Source organism: Diuraphis noxia, unplaced genomic scaffold (assembly GCF_037042655.1).
Source record: "Diuraphis noxia isolate RWA-SAM2 unplaced genomic scaffold, SU_Dnox_SAM2 contig0004, whole genome shotgun sequence".
Lineage (NCBI taxonomy): Eukaryota > Metazoa > Arthropoda > Insecta > Hemiptera > Aphididae > Diuraphis > Diuraphis noxia.
Genome location: NW_028301714.1, coordinates 13,824,298 through 13,836,405, shown reverse-complemented (window position 1 = coordinate 13,836,405; position 12,108 = coordinate 13,824,298). Strand labels below are relative to the sequence as shown.

General features: G+C 28.4%; 1 pseudogene; it reads right to left on the bottom strand.

Moving 5' to 3' along the window:
* Positions 1–9,250: 9,250 nt before the first annotated feature.
* LOC149055736 (uncharacterized) lies at positions 9,251–10,718 on the bottom strand (annotated as a pseudogene).
* Between the last annotated feature and the right edge of the window lie 1,390 nt (positions 10,719–12,108).

Here is a 12,108-nt window from a genome sequence, read left to right as displayed (position 1 = left end):
ATCGTTAGATTTAAAAAGACATTTTTTTATGAACTTCTAGCTTAAAATAATTTGCGAATTTTCGTGATTTTTACGTATGTTGTCAAAATTAAAATTTGAATGCTTGTAAAAAAATTGTGATTATGTATTTCTTTTATTTTTCAACTGCTGTTGTAATAATATGTTAGGAGCCTTTTACTAAATTTTCAAATCTTAGATATTAAAGGAAAATTTTTTATGAATTTCTAGCATAAAAAAATTTACGAATTTTCGTGATTTTTACGTAGGTTGTCAAAATTCAAACTTTGAATGCTTTTAAAAAAATTGTGACTATGTATTTTTAATATTTTTCAACTGCTATTGTTACAATGTGTTAGAAGCCTTGTATTATATTTTCAAGCTTTTCTACTCAACAAATAAATTTGTATCGATATTTATAGAAAAAAAAACCGTTCAAAACAAATCTAAATATTTTGAAAATTGCATTAAATATATAAATTGCTTACATAAACATTCAGTGAAAATTTCAAGTATCTGCCGTCATATGTTTTAGAGTTAGACCAAAATAAGAAAATCGCTAAATGTTAAATCCTGCAGTGAAAATCCAATGTTGTAAAAATTTAAATTTCAAATGCTCATAAAAATGTAATTTGAATTTCCGGTGGACATTTTTTTTGTGATAAAGATTGATAAACTTGTAAAGAATCTTGTATTAAATTTTCAAATATTAGATTTAAAAAGAAAATTTTTATGAATTTCTAGCTTAAAATAGTTTGCGAATTTTCATGATTTTTACGTATTTTGTCAAAATTCAAACTTTGAAGTTTGAATGCTTATAAAAAAAAAATTGTGACTATGAATTTATTTTATTTTTCAACTAGGCTATTCCAACAATATGTTAAGAGCCTTATATTAAATTGTCAAGCTTTTCTACCCAACAAATAAATTTTGATCGATATTAATTTAAAAAAAAACTAATAATGATCGAAAATTTTAAATACCTATGAATAGTTCAACTTAAGTAGAAAATTTTAGAAATTGCATGGTGGATAGAATATACTTGTTACATACAATGTCCGGAATTGTATACATTTCGCAATTTGTACAGTGATTTTTGTACACATCGCGAATTGTACAATGTTGCTGTACAAAGTAACTAGATTGTACAAGTTTCATTATACAATTCGCAATATCTACAATAATCACTGTACAAATTGCGAAATGTACCTTTATTGTACAAATCACAAAATTTAAAAGCATATTATAAAAATTACAAATCGTATAAAATAACATATTACTGTAAAGTGTACACAGTACACATCGTGATATGAAATAAAATACGTGAATCTATAATAAGATGTATAATAAGATGTATAATAAGATGTATAATAAGATGTATAATAATATCATTTGTTGTTTTTCCAACGTTATGTGGAATCTAACGTATTAATAAAGGTATAATGCAATAAAAATGATAAATTTTATCCAAACGACTTGACTATAAGTACTGCCGTTGAGTCGTTCAGAAGTATAATTTAAACAGATTTTAATATGGACTAGTGCATTGTAATCGGAACTGCTGCAATATTTCAACTTATATTAGTGTGATTATAGTATTATACAATCGGGAAAAATGAGTGAAGTTGAAAATAATATTAATTAAAGTTTTTTTTTTTATATGATTTACTAATATGTAATATTTGTTAAGAAAATATTTTTAAAACACATCACTTATTATATTGTAATGTATATAACTTTATATTAAAATATCCAGTATTCCTATTTATTTGTTAATAATAATTAAGCCTTTAAAACTAGCAGTAATCTTGTGATTTGAACAGTGAAGATACATTTCGCAATTTATACAGTGATTATTGTGTATATCGCGAATTGTATAGTGAAACTTGTACAATTCCGTCATTGTATGTAACATACTTATATAAACATTCGGTGAAAATGTCGTGTATCTATGGTAATTTGGTTCAAAGTTACATTAAAAACCAAAATCGATTTTGTCGAAAACTGATAGTGCGTAAAATGTCCAGTATTCCTTTTAATTTTTAGTTTGTTTATCCCGATTATTTAAAAAAATATTAAGAATTTTTTACTTTTGACCCCCCAAAGTATCAACTAGATTCACTTTCTGATTGAAAGAGGTACTGAAGTAAAAAATCGAAGCACTTTTACTGCCCCAAAACGTGATGACAGACACAAAAAAAAATAAAAACACACATCATGATGGTAAAATCAATACATTCATCGCTCCGCATCTAAAAATTAACTTTCAAATGTAATTTTGGGTGATTTATCGGTTCATCCACATTCTCATAACTGAAATTTCTTCGAACACGTCGTGCCAGAATTCTACCCTGAGAATGTTCAATAACAGGTTCTACATCTATTTTTTTTGCTAGTTCTCAAAGTTGCCTCAAGTATAAACTTCTCAAATGCTTCATCGTCATTAGATCTTAAATTTGCAAAGTACATTAATAATCTTTCCAATAATTTTAATACGGCACTTTTGTCAAAATTTATTTTTTTGCATAAGCTTATACTAACTGGGTTAATTTGGTTAAGCAAATCATACCAGAAAACAATAGAAAAAAAAGGAATTTAAAATTTTTGATATGCTTACAAAGGCATTATATATATCTGCTTCATATTAATTGGTCATTGCGTCCAAATTATTGTTATCAACTACCTATATCAAATAAAGCATCATATTTATCATCTATGTGATGTCGAAAAGGCTTAAGGGTGTCAATTCTACTCTCCCGTCTTGTTTCACTTAATGGCTTCAATGTGAGATTTGTAATATATTTTAAGAGAATCTGATTGTTTTTTTTTTTTAAATCGGCTTCTTTTTCTATACTCAGAGCCCGAAAGTCGTTATTGTCTCCCATTTGACATTGTTTTCCCTTCATTTTTAAAAACTCGACTGCACTAGAAAATTAATAAAATGGTACAGTGAATACGAATTGGAATACAAATATATACGAAGAAAAGAAGATCAATATATTTTAACAAAATGTTATGCGGATTACAAATTATTAGTGTGTACGTATACGAATATCAAATTGCAGGCACCATAATGTTTATGCCTAACGAGTATAGTCATTACGGGTTAATGTATTAAAGCATCACACATTTTTAATACATAAGAAAAATCTAATATGTATATTTATTTTATACATAAAAAATTAACATGGAAATATTATTAGTCATAATATACATACCTTAAGTTTACACAAAAGTAAGAAGACTACAGATAGCTCTCAAATATACGAGGCAAAACTATGGAAAAAAAAGGAAACACGGTTCAACTGGGTTGGATACCTGGTCATTCGGATATTATCGAAAATGAGATGGCCGATAAGGCAGCTAAAGATGCAATAATTAACCCTTTAGCAACAGCAGTCCAACTCATAACCAAACATGATTTATTACCTATAATAAAACTACACTGTACCAATATGTGGCAGGCCAACTGGAACTCTGTGTGCACTAAACTCCACGAAATAAAACAAGATGTGTTCACATGGTCTCATCCCTCAAACCTTCCTAGAGAGTTTGAAGTTATCCTCACTAGACTACGGATCGGGCACACACAAATTACTCACAGCCATTTATTAATGAGCAAAAACGATCCTCCAGTATGTTCGACATGTGGCACTGAATTGTCAATAAAACACATAATGACCGAATGTCGTTCATACTCCGAATCAAGGCTGGCCTCAAACCTTCAAGAACATTAATTATCGGAGTCACTCGGTCAAAACAGTTCTTCACGTTCAGCTACCATCAAGTTCATCACAGAGGCAGAACTACAAAATAAAATATGAAAATTGTAAATAATATAGTTGTCAATAATGTAATTTTAACCCAATGAAATAAAAATTTTGTAACACAATGGCCTATGTCGCCGAGGGTATATTTCGTTCAATGAAAAAAAAAAGTTAACACAAGCAACATAACGTTTGTAGTGACAATAAACTTATGTACACACAAAATCTGACGAAACTTGGTTTTTATTATATTAGGTATTATAAATATTAAAAATAATGTCATCACTCATCAGATTTATCTCTCTCCTCCTCCCCCTCCCCAACCAATTTAATGCTTGACCACCGCTGCAGGCTGCACTACTCCAGAACTGAAGCGATGAATAAAACTATATTTGGCGTTTGCTGCACTATAATAGCATCTAACGTACTCATCGACTAGTACGTAGTTATACTGTAGTACTGTCAGTGTTGGGTAAATTACTTTTAAAAAGTAATAAAGTTACTTTACTTGTTACTTAGAGAGAAATGTAATAAAGTTATATTATTCGTTACTCTAATAAAATTGTAATGAAATTACTTTACTTTTAAAATTGAAAAGTAACTCAATACTTTATCGTTACAAAAAAAAATAAAAAATATTTTTAAATATATTTTAACAATATTATCATTGTGCCTGGCAATAATGTTACTAGAAATACATTACCTATAGTAAATAGATATAATTTGAAAAAGAAATCTATATAATACAATATTACTATTTTATTTTTATTTATGTTTTAAATTAACTTTACACAATAGTGTAGGTATCTTCAAAATTGTTGTCAATCATACGCGACCTTTTTTTAGAACAAATGTCCCCTGAAACACTAAATAATCGCTCTACAGAAACACTTTATGGTAAAGCTGTGTTGTACTTAATAAAAATATTCTTTACTAATGTCATTAAATTCAAAATTGTGAGATCAGCTGTATAAGGAGCTTTAATAAATATACATAGTATACGAGTTACTATACTAGATTGGTAAACATAATAATATCCGCATTATGGACATTTTTTTTTTCAATTCGCAAAAGGTATAGGTACCTACTTAATAATTCGAAACTGTAACGCGTTATTCAATAGAAATTACTTATCAAAAGTAATTTCCATTACATTTTCGTTACTTGGAAATAATTCTAATGAAATTACGTAACGCGTTAGAAGCAAAGTAACGCCGTTACAGTAACGCGTTACTTTCGTTACGTTACTACCCTGTACTGTACCTATACTATCCGGAAACTTCAACCGTCAATCATAAATTTTAGGCTCATCGCTTGTAGAAGTAATCCATACATTAGTGGTCTTAGTACTTCAAGTTACAATTATTTAACACCCATGCCACTGTCTACTATCTACTGTAGATTGTAGTCTTATAGTCTATAATAGTAAGTATTATATAGTTTAATTTAAAAATAATAATATTGATGGGGAATCCCTGGGAACTGGATCCACCTCAATAATAGTTATGACTTGGGTTCGAAAGTTACAGGTCATAAGAGTTGCATATTATTCTGTATAATCTCAATTTATAGCAGACCAAGCTAGAAATCTAAGCTTCAAAATGTTGAGTTTAAAAATTAAAAACTAAAATTTTATATTTTATACATTTTATTTTTAATGAAATAAATGCATATTTCTTGGTTTTCATACGCATATCATGCATATTTAATATTTTCTAAAAAAATTGATTTTTTCTTTTTTAATCAATGGATTTTAAATAATTGTATAATATAATATAATATAAAGTGGTTCAAATTGTTTCTTTTATTTTTTAATTTTAATAAAATGTCAAATACCAATCAGCTACGCTGCATATTTTAGTTTTAGTTTTTTTTGTACATTAATAATTAAATTAATTAATAAGTCATAACGACATTATATGTTTTTGATTATTTATTTTGCATATTTCACATTTTTTCGTGCATATTTTATAATTTTTTTGCGCATATTTTGCCTATTTTAACTCCTATAAATTCCAAACCCTAGCTACAACATAGAATAAATAAATTACGGTTAGCACTGAGCTGTGATAGAATATTCTTAGATTGATACATTAATGTTATTTGGATTAATTTCGTAATTAAGTATATAAGTTCAATGTTTTCAATTGCGTAAATTAATAGAAATATTAAATACATCTCGTCAGTCCCTAAAATACCCAAATTTTCGTACTACACACGTCACACATAGTCCCAAATCAGTCAAATCTAAATTATACATATACTACCTATCAATTAATGATAATATGTGTTCACAATAAATAATTTTATTTAAATAAAGTAGAACCTCTATTTAACAAATTTAAAGGTTCTTTAAAAAAAATTTTGAAATAGATTTTTTGTTAAAAAAAAATTTTTTTATATTTTTATATTTTTATATATCCTGAATTAATATTGTTATATTAAAATTTTATAGAATATTATTATAAAGGTTATTATAACACACTTTTAAATTTTGTACTACACACTGAATTATTCGTACTACACAAAGTGTGTCGTACTACACACAATTTTAGGGACTGCATCTCGTATATTTTTATCGTTTAATGAAATTATAAAAGTAATTAATACCTTTGACATCAAACAATTTATTTTTTATTTTTATATCTTATAATAAATTATTCTTGAACTTTTTTAGGAAGGGGGAATAATTATTTGCGTTCCGTGATGCTGGTCTCTAGTTCCCTATACTATCTAGTATCTGCGCGAAAGCGCATGTCCGAAGGACCACGGACATTGTTCGTCCTAAATTAGATAAATGAATAAAATAATAATCTTTTATTCTCATAAAAAGCCATAACTAATAATTTGTCATGCGCACGTTTAATGGGTTTTGGACACTAACGACTTAGGTTTAAGTATACTATTAAACTAATTATTAATTATTAACATAATTAATATGGGCTGATTGGGCTATAACCTACAGTTCTATAATATATATCTGGTTTTGATGTTGGTTGTTAAAACAATATTTTGATTTTTGATTGCTTGTCATGTTGTGTTTATAACCTATGCCAGACTCATTACTCAGTTATTAACTCTATAGACACCGTGCAGAAAACGGCGCTGCCTAGTGGACAATTTACAAACAAGTTGGTAGCAATAGTTTCAATAGTTTTATACTATACCTACTCTTCAATACAAGCAAATTTGTTCCCTCGGATAATTTTCATAGTTTTGTGGTTTTGTAAAACTTGTAAGGTACCTTTTTTTATTAACGGATTGGCCCTTTAGCTTATACTATTTGTTTATTTGTATTGTTTTATTTGAACTTAATTTTAATAATGAGCAAAATTAAAAAGAAAAGTGATCAAAAAATGTGTTGTGTTGTGAACTGTAGTCTGTAGTAATACATATCGAACTGGTCATAAATTATTTAATTTTACAAATCGACAACATGAAAAAGAACTTAAAGAAAAGTGGGTAAAATGTATTAAAAGAATGAAGTTAGTATTGTTTTTGTCTTCCATATTGTGCTAATATTCTAGTACTTTTAATTTCTCTATCAATAATTTGGGTGTATCTGTATTCTGTAGCATTGATGGAACACCATGGATAGTGGATACCTACAGCCAATACAGTTATTTGTAGTGACCATTTCGTTGGTAATTAAATGTATAACAATTACAATTTTAATTTAAAAAATAAAACAAAATAATTAACAAGGTATGATAATAATATTGTTGTTATTTCAGCTAATTTCATGTTCTATTTATAACATATTATGCTTATCATTGTTCAATATTAGACATTCTATTATGGCTATGATTATAATTTATATTGTTATAACTGATGGGTACCCATACTCAAAATATTAAAGTAGTTTGAAGTTTTATTTTTTTTGAATATTTTACAGTTAACGCAATAGGCAATACTGCAAAAGTGCCAACGAAAATAATTCTTTGCCTATTAAATTTAGGTAGTAGGTACTAGGTAGGTACTACAAATTAAATATTATAATCATAATATAGTATATACATGTGTGTGGAGTGTGAGTTATATATTTATAAGCTAAAAATTTGATTGCTCATTTTTCGATTTTACCCACTTTTATTAAAAATTACTAAAACCATGGGGGGGAGGTTGTTGACGATTTTAAGAATGGGCCTAATGGCTAATATTGCGCGTATAATCGTCGCTACCAAGTAGTACGCGAGTTGTCTCCCCAGAGCGCTAGTTGTCTTTCTGCATGGTGTCTATCTCTATACTCTATAACAGGGGTCGGCAAGTAATTTCTATTGGAGTCCTAAAGATTAAAATAATAAATCAATGAGGTCCAGTGAAAAAAATCTTTTTCAAATCTTTATATATTAAAAATAGCAGTATAAAAATAAAAATAATAATTCAGTTATTACAATTAATTTATATTAAAAATTACAATATTAAAAGAATAATATAAAACGAAACACGCACTGTATCCACCGGCGAATGTACACGTAGTAAAACTAAATAGTTAACGATAAGCAATAAATATAATTTTACGCCGTCGGTTCTTCGGAGTTCTTAGAAAATCGAAATATTTGGTATTGTTGCGACTCGGCCGTCGGCCGATAACATTGTAATAAAACCGATTATTACCTGCCCGATAAATTATTTTTCAATGAATTATGATATAACTATAATCTGAGTTTGATAAATTAAATTAAATAAATGTCTGTATTAATAATAATACTATTACAAAAAATAACATAATGAAGTACAATGCGTAGGGGTGGGAATTTATCGATAGTTAACACCATCGATATTTTTCGATACTATAGGTTGGTACCATCGATAGTTATCTATAGTTAATTTTTTAATGTAGAAATATGAAGGTGTAGTGTATACTTTGCTGCACAGTACAAAATACAAGAAATATCTATGGTATTTTACAAATTATAAGTATTATAAAATATGCAAAGTATTTAAACTGTTTATTTAACTCAATTACAACCTGTCAAAACATATTATTTAATTTAAAAAAATATAGGTAATATAAATTCAAAATTTAACACAACAAAAGTATAAACATTTAACAAAAAAAAATGATTTAAAATATAAAAATTATAAAATAGTTACTTTCTTTTTGGTTTAAAAATCAACATACTATAAAAATTATTTAGTTCTTCCTAATAAGTCTTTTAATAATCACATTATGAGGTACATACATTTCTTGTAATAAATAATATATAGAGCTCGGATGTTTACGACCAATATTTCATTAAAATATGCGTTTAAAAATGTCAAAATATGCAATTATATGCCATAAAAAAAAAAATGTAATATACCTAACTATTTTTTCAGCAAATATATACAAAAAAGGGTTAATATTAATTCAAAAAATGTATATACTCTTTTAAATGTGTATTTAAAACTACTGTATTACAAAATACACATTTATTAAACATGAAAATAATATTAATTAGTGCATAAACTATTAAAGTTAAATTTTACATTGGTTTACCACTTTAAGTATCAGGATTACACTGTACAACAATTATTTTGCTGATATTTTCAAATTTGAAGGACCTTCGACGATCCGACAATATGTTTTTTTAGACTGAAAATCACCGCTCCACGTCCACAGAGTTCATCGGTGCGTACTTAAAGTTTACAATGTCGTCTGCTTCTATAACATCAGGAAGTCCATCAAATGAATCCGTTTCATCCACTAGTATTTTAGAAATTTTGGACAGTACTTTTACCCAGAATTTTTATCCAAGACTTGTTGAAATTTTGTGTTGATTGATTTACCTTGAGGAGTTAATGCTGCAATCGCTAGTTTTTCTGAAACAATGTTTATAATGGCAACCGAATTGGATAGAGGTTTCCCCTTTTCTTCAAGAGATGTTAGAGCTGAAGATAAGAACGAAAAATTTGATTTTATAAAAGCTAAATTGGCTTCAACTCTTCGTTCACCAAAAACTTCTTGAGCTGTTCTTATATCATTGGGATCAAATTTGTTAATAATTTTTTTAATGGTTTGATACGAATCACAGTAATAAATAGCCGCCGTCAACCATGTTCCCCAACGCGTTATGACTGGTTCTGGGGGCAAACTTAACTCTGGTGCTTCACTTTTAAATATCTGTATTCTTGATGGACATTTAAGGAAGACTTTTTTGACGGACGAAATAAGTTTGTCAACCAACGGAAAATCGCTACGGATTTGCTCAGCTACTCGATGTAAAGCGTAAGCGAGGCAAGTTACATGAAGCATTTTTGGGTAAAATATTTGGATCGCTGATCCAGCCTTTACCATATATGGTGCGGCGTCACTAACTAGCAACAAAACATTATTGTGTTCTACTCCTTGAGGCCAAATTAAATTAATCGTTCTATCAAAAAGTTGAGCTATTGTTGTATTGTTTGTTTTTTCAAGATGTTCACAATTAACAAGCATGACTTTGCCAGGTACCTCAGAATCAAGTACACCAACAATAACATTTGCTACATAGCGCCCGTCAACATCTGTGGTCTCGTCGATTGATACCCAAATTTTACGGTTAAAGACCTCGGTTAGGTAGAGTTAGTTAGAGTTTTTTGATAAATACTGTCTACATAATTTTTCCTCAAGGTCGATTCATCAGGGATATTTTTAGATGTATACTTTTCTAAGAAGTTTTTTAATTTAAAATTATTTACCTTGTAGAGTGGAATATTAGCAAAAACTAAAGCTTCAGTAAGATCGGAGTTAAAATCAGATTTCTTGTTTGTATTTTCAGTTAATAACAATTGACTTGTACTCTGTTCGCGTCTTTTTCTTTGATTAAACGCATGCTTATGCTTTGCAGTCGTTAAGTGTTGCGTAACTAAAAATCGTTTAGTTGCAGATACTTTAACCTCACAAAATTTGCATAATAATATTTTTCCGTCGGAAGTAAATATATGTTTCCCAAACTCTTTCACTAAACTACTTAATGAATTTTTCGGCATTTTTATTAGTATATATATCAAATGTGAGTTAGAAAAAATATTTAAATGCAGTGTTGAACATGCGAACTGCAGCAAACAAACACAACTAAATACTGAATGTCGACAAAAATAATATTCAATTTAAACGCGTCGTAATCTCGTAACTTCACACTTATTGGTAAAACCCACTGACTCGCTCATAATATAATAAAATCTCATAATAACATGCGGGTCTTACTCATAAACACAATTAACAAAAATAATTGTTAGTAATATGGACAATTTTTAATATTATACATATAATTTATAAAATAAATGCTACTTAATCTAGAAATAATCAATATATCATATATGCATTTATATGCTCAAAAATGTAAAATATGCAAAAATATGCAGAATAAGTTTGCTTATTTGTAATCTAGACTTCATGAATCGGATTTATATCATACTCCGGTGTAATTCTGGCTGTACAAAAAAAATATGCTAAGTCATAAACATCCGCGCTCTAATAATATATAAATAAATAGCATATTAACCAAAAGTATAAACATTTAACAAAAAAAATAACCATTTCAATTATAAAAATGATTATATTATTTATGTTAACCAACAATTTTGGTTTAAGAAAACCAACATGTCGACATTTTTTGGCTTAATTTTTGATCTTTTGTCTGATACCTACCACAATTATTCCTGTTTTGCTATCGCTTACTATCGATAACCCAAAAAATAAATATCGATTGTACACGATAGTATAAGCTATCGATAGTTTCCCACCACTAACAATGCGTTGACAGGGTCCATAGTTTTGCCTTCCGCGGTCCGCCAGTTGCCGATCCCTGCTCTATAAGCATATTTATAGGTAGGATCGGATTACACAAATTCGGCCCACCAAGTTTTTTGCACTTAATCGGCCTACTTACAAACTTAATATCAATAACACCTATAAATACAACCATGTATAATATTATAATATGGTCTATGCAAGTCCAACACTTGACTCCATTTTTCCAACTTTAAACTCTTAACACATTTTCAGTAAGCAGCCTCATCATTACTTAAACGGCCCAAAACTATTGCGTCCCACCGAATTAACTCGGTAACTCGACGGGCCAATCCGATCCTGTATACAAGCATATGGCCTGCAGGCTGGCAGCTGCATTCTATACGTATATACTATATACATTCCAATATTTCTATAATAGTATATTAATGTTTATTATGTGACATACTGGTATAAGTGGTGTAACACAAGGTATTGCAATTTATCAAGATTTGATAAAATAAAAAATAAAACATTCAGTCGGAGTGCATTAGTGCAACTTACACACTGATCGGCCTTATCCCAAATTCCAAAATGATAGTATCGTAATATTTTGCCATATTAATAAATTATATAGACTTTTAAATA